The sequence below is a fragment of the Mauremys mutica genome, chromosome 1 (genome assembly GCF_020497125.1).
Source record: "Mauremys mutica isolate MM-2020 ecotype Southern chromosome 1, ASM2049712v1, whole genome shotgun sequence".
In the NCBI taxonomy this organism is placed as follows: domain Eukaryota; kingdom Metazoa; phylum Chordata; order Testudines; family Geoemydidae; genus Mauremys; species Mauremys mutica.
Window position 1 is genome coordinate 115794601 of NC_059072.1, and position 6000 is coordinate 115800600.

The following is a 6000-nucleotide window of genomic DNA, read 5'->3' on the forward strand; positions in this document are numbered from 1 at the left end:
GAGCGTCAACAGAGTGGTGCAGTGTGGGATAGCTCCCGGAGCTACTAAGTTCGATTTGCATCCACACCTAGCCTAATTCGAGCTAGCAAGTGCGAATTTAGCGTTACTCCACCTGTCGGGGTGGAGTACCAAATTCGAACTAAGGAGCCCCCTAGTTCGAATTAAATGGCTTCCTGGTGTGGACGGTTGAGCGATTAGTTCAAATTAACGCTGCTAAATTCGATTTAAGATCCTAGTGTAGACCAGGCCTAAGGGTGAGGTTGGGAGTGTAGCACTTCCCCTCTTCTTTGGCTGGCATGGTGAGGGTTCCTCCTCCTCTTTCAATCTGTTGTAATTGCTGGGCTTGCACTAATGATAATACAGTGTTTGGAGGATGGCTGCAGAATGCAATCATGCTTTTTACATCAGAGCAGAGAATACTTAAAGGGAAGGGGGAAATGAACAGGAATGTAGAGAGCAGATTGGAATGCAAAAATAAAAATAAAGTGGGAGCTGGAAGAATAGACAAGAAAAGAAAGTAAAAAGAGGTTGCCCGAAGAAACTCTGATTTATGTACCAACATCCAGCCTATGTTTTAGCAGATTTTCTTAAGGATGTGATTGTACATGGGCTAGGTAGATATTTATTTTTTTAAAACTGTTGTCACCCTTTTTCTTTTGGTATGAGTTCATCTACCATAAGGCCAGCAGGTCAAGAAGTTTGGGCTGAGATAGCAGCAACTAATAAAGAAATAAAAAGGGTGCGTGGGTGGAAATAAAGGGTTTATGAAAATTAGAGAGAAATTTATTTGATTTATTTGAGGGGGAGAATTCTGAGGTTTTTGTAGAATATTATAGGGATATTTCCTGTGATGTGCAGCTCCAGAGTCACTGCAATTCTGCAGAAGGGTCTGACAAATTCAGCTGAGATTCTCTTTACCCCCCACTTTCAGAATTCTGCAGATCACAAGTTATCTTGGTCTGAGGCATTTGTAATCTACTTTTGCAAGTGTTACATGAAAAGCAGGGTGTATGGGAAAATTACAAGTCTACAAACCCATCACTAATACCATGTTCACACAATATTATCTAAAACACAGAGGCAATTATTCAAATAGCACCACATCAGACGCTGCAAATTGGGAAACTCAGGCTTAGATCTGCTATTGAATTCCCACTTTTCCTGATAAATGGAAGACCAGACACTTTAGTAACTGCAGAGCCTTCAGCTGAAAGATTTAGGAAGCAAGCCTGATTCATTTCTTGCATACTACATTTTCACACAAATGTAACTCCACTGAATCAAATAGGGTTATGCTTGATTTACACTTGTATAAGTGTGAGGTGAATCAATTTTTATTACTCCACCATGATCCATGCCAGCTGAGGAGAAACAAAGACATCATCTTTCCTTAATCCGAAAGGTCAGCTGTGATGAGCCACTTTGCAGTTGGTATGAAGAAAAAATTGGGGGAGGGAGTTGGGAGGAAAGAAAAATACCACAACTGAAACTATAAGGGTAGTGAGGGAACCCTCAAATCTCCTTGCATTTTAAGCAAAATAACACAAAAATCTTGCTTTGGAAAAAAGTTGAGAAGAGTCCATTCTAGTAATAAATATGGACTGGAGGATCTGGAACAAATGTAGAAGTGATTTTGAGCCCAAAAGCTCAGTGTTTTCTTGTTCATTTGAGTTTATGTTTTTTGTTTTTTAAAAGTACCTTTAAAAACCCAGCAAGGGTTTATCTCCTCAGGCTCTATAAATAAACAATAAAATAAAGTAACTCCATAGTGAAAGCTGAATTTTAATTTCTAATCTAAACCCAGATGTTACTAGACAATCTACAACTGACATGTCACACTGGCCTCTAAACTGATAGGTTATATTTGTGGTCTAAGTAGAATTTTCCCACAACATTTGAAATGAATAAAATAGGGCTTATGTATTATGATACAGTAAAAACAGAGTTAGTAAACATGTTTCCAAAACATTCTGTATTCTTGCTGCTTTCTAGCAAAACATGAACAAACCAGAACAAAAGAGATTGTTCAAAACCCATATTTGTAGACTCTCTTGTCAGTTGGCTTGGCAGAATTACTTTTTTATATAATTTTGTCTGATAATATTGGTTTATTTTTATGCTTTGTTAAAGATCAGTTTAAATTTTCACAGTTGGAGGAAATTATGGATGGGTCAGACAATATAATGTAATGACAGTAGACGCTGAGATTCAAAAAGTTAAAGCTTTATAAATGACAGTCAACATCACATGTCAAAATACATAAAGTAGATATCCATAAATCAAACTCTAATATGTTCAAGTAGCATTTTTCTTACTTCGCCTTTCTGTAAATTTTAGATTCTCTATGGAAATTAGGATGTCAATTAATCACAGTTAACTCGTGTAATTAACTCAAAAAATTAATCACAATAAAAAAATTAATTGTGATTAATCACAGTTTTAATCGCACTGTTAAACAATAGAATACCAATTGAAATTTATTAAATGTTTTTGGATCTTTTTCTACATTTTCAAATATATTGATTTCAACTACAACACAGAATACAAAGAGTACACTGCTCACTTTATATAATTATTTTTGATTAAAAATATTTTCACTGTAAACAAACACAGTATTTTCCAATTCACCTCTTAGTGCAATCTCTTTGTCGTGAAAGTGCAATTTACAAATTTTTTTTTGTTACATAACTGCACTTAAAAACAAAACAATGCAAAACTTTAGAGCCTACAGTCCACTCAGTCCCACTTCTTGTTCAGTCAATCGTGAAGACAAACAAGTTTGTTTACATTTACGGGACATAATGCTGCCCACTTCTTATTTACAATGTCACCAGAAAGTCAGAACAGGCATTCACATGGCACTTTTGTAGCTGGCATTGGCTTTGAGGATTTTTTGCCTGCCCCTCATCCATTAGCCATAGCTAATTTGTGAGAACATGACTTGCTTTGGGAGTAGTACATAGAGAAACCCAATTAGAGCCACCCACTATCCCCCACAAACCTGAATTCTGTATGGGGTCTCCTATTAGGGCACCAGTCCGCAGTAATTGCCCCTTTCCCCACCATATGGAGTGGGAACCCCATGGACTTCCTAAGCAATAGCTTGGAGAAACAGCCTGAGGAAGAGCGAGACCCCATAAGTCTCCTTACGCTAGACTTTCACAGCCCCTGGACACCAGTGATAGCAGCAGGCTGCTTTTTAAAAAGCAAACTATGAATATTATTTCCCATTTGCTGATAGGATGTTAGCTCAAATTTCTTCTCTTTTGCAGTCCTTCCACTGCCAACCTCATGCTCCTCTCCATCATTCCCTTCCTCCTCTCCTACTTCTTTACCTTTCCCTTCCCTTCCTTATCCCCTCTCCTACACCTCCTCTCTAACAGAAAAACAAACATAAAGGTAACTCAGTGGTAACGTGTATCTTTGTCCCCCACTTGGATTGGGCTATATTAGAAGTTTATGAGTCATCTACTGCCCTAAATTAATGGACCCTTAGCTCCAGAGGCCAGAGCTTATTCTTTTAGGATGTCTACGCTGCATTTTAAAACCTACAGCAGTGAGTCTTAGTGCCTGAGTCTACAAACTCAGACGTATGCCATGGTGCTAAGAACAGCAGTGTAGGTGTTGCAGCCTGGGCTGGAGTATGGGTTCTGAAGCCCACCTGCCTCCTTAGAGTTCATACCCCGAGTCATGCTGTCTGCAATGGTTCACAACTGAGTGTGCCAACATCAAGGCAGCTTGTCAAAAAGGAAGGCAGATACTCTAGACTGGTGGTATGTTCTATAATTAGGTTTCACCAACTCAGTAACAAGTGTGAACTCCTAAAGTACTATAACAGTCTTCCCATGGAGTCACAGACAGTCCCTTCAGGTATTCCAGCCTTTCTTGCCACCCAGGCAATCTGGACTAGGTGATGGATGGTCACTTCCCACCAAAAAATCACAACACTAGTCTGTTTACTCCCAGTCCCAAAGGGCCAGTCACTTCTCCAGGTCAACTGTACTCAGATCTCATCCCAAAGACAACACCTGTAGCCAATCCTGTAATAAATTAAGAAAAGAAATGAGAGTTATTTCCAAGATTAAAGCAGGAAAGCATATACACAAATGAAGTACATTCTTAAGTTCAGAAGGTAATAGATGTTTCTATGATAAGGAAGGTTTTATGTCCTTTGGTGCTAACCCAAGCCAAGCAGCTTGGGGATCTTTTGCTTAAGTCTAGGAATCTTTGCCCCTCAGAGTTCAGACAGCATAAAGAGACTTCAGTTTCTTCAAGTTAGCGATTTTTATTCCTCCCTCTCTATAGTCCAAGCTGATGGGACAAGCGCTCCTGCACATAACCTCTTCATGGGTGGGTGTGGGGAGCAAATGACAAAGTCGTTGTTCCACAATGGCCCATTTGGATTCAGTCGTCTTTCCTGATGGGCAGGAGAGAACACCTCTTGGGGTAAATTAATATTTCACACTTGGTAATGTTTCTCCCCTGATTGTGGGAATTTACTGTCTTAAATATTTTATAGTTATAGAGCAAACATTTAAGCACTACCTATAACATGGGATACAGATATTATAAGTAGAATTAATACATGCAGCATCCTACAAGCATTCCATGAAGTCTAAACATATTGTTGTAATTCTAATATCTATTTTGATAATGCTAACACATGGGTAAGCAAGACAAGCTTCCAGGTATGCATTTGTAAGTGTTCAGTGAAGCTTAGGGATCTTAGCATGAGCTGGCACTTCCTGGCAGAGCCCAAACACAGCTGTTTTTAGTGCCATAACGCAAGCCCCATGAGCTTGCATCTGTAGACCCTAGGCTCTGAGACTCACCACTGTGGAGTTTAAAAATATAATGTAGACATACCCAGAATTCCTGTGTTCAGTCCCCACTGAAGACCTGACTAGGGATGTGTGATGGGATCCTTGGGGTGCAACCTGGAACTGGGATACTGCTGTGCCCCCTTAAATCTCCAGCCTGGGCTGTCTCTCACAATGCTTTGCTAGTGACAAGCAGCAAACCCCTCCAGGCACTGTTATCACTCAGTACAACTGAGAATGCATGAAGAATGCATGAATGCTCCCTGAGCCACTCATGAATCATACAGAGGAAGGCACCAGCAAATCTCCCAAGCCCCTAGCCTTGCACTCCAGAATTGTGCCATCTTGCCCTGCTCAGAAGCCTGACCAGTATAAAAGTTTATTACCCAGTCTGCCCTCCCTCCATGTGGAGAGGACTGAGCTAAGATTTCCCGAACACTTCAACCAAAACACACTGTTTTAGATAAAATATAAAACTGATTAACTACAGAAAGATAGATTTTAAGTGATTATAAGTGGTAGGTGAAAAAGGTCAGAGTTTCCAAAGAAAATAAAAGGTAAACACACAGTCTAAATCTTAAACCTTATTAGACAAGGTTAACCTTATTAGTATTTGGATCAAGCAGTTTTCTAACACCGCTAGATGTTACAGTTCTTAATACACAGGCTTCCCCTTTAAGCCTGGCACCAGTCTCCTCCTTTCAAGTCTTCCCAGCATTCTTGTTGCTTCCAGTGTAGCTGGGGGAGAAGAAAGGCCAAAAAACATGATGCCATTGTCCCCTATTTTATATCCTCAGTCCATGTGCCTGGAAAACACTAGCTCAGACATATCCTGGTGGGCTTTGCTAAATCACAGAGTTGAGCAATCCCCCAGTGTGTGATGCTTGTGCAGCCATCTTACAGTATTATACATCCCTTGTGTACAGCTCTCTTGCTGATTAATGGTCACTTAACACTCTCCTGGAAGTGGATCACCACCTAGCAGTAGAGACTCTCAAACTTACAGCATATTTCAATAACTTCAATACAGCAAAATCTCACAAGTTGGAAGTACAGAGTGCCATATGATACTTTTGCATAAATAAATTAATAAATAAGTAAATTGAAAAGAAGAAGAAACAGAACTAACATAAGATTGCCCATTATCACCCTGCTCCTGCTCCTTGTATGTTGTACCCTT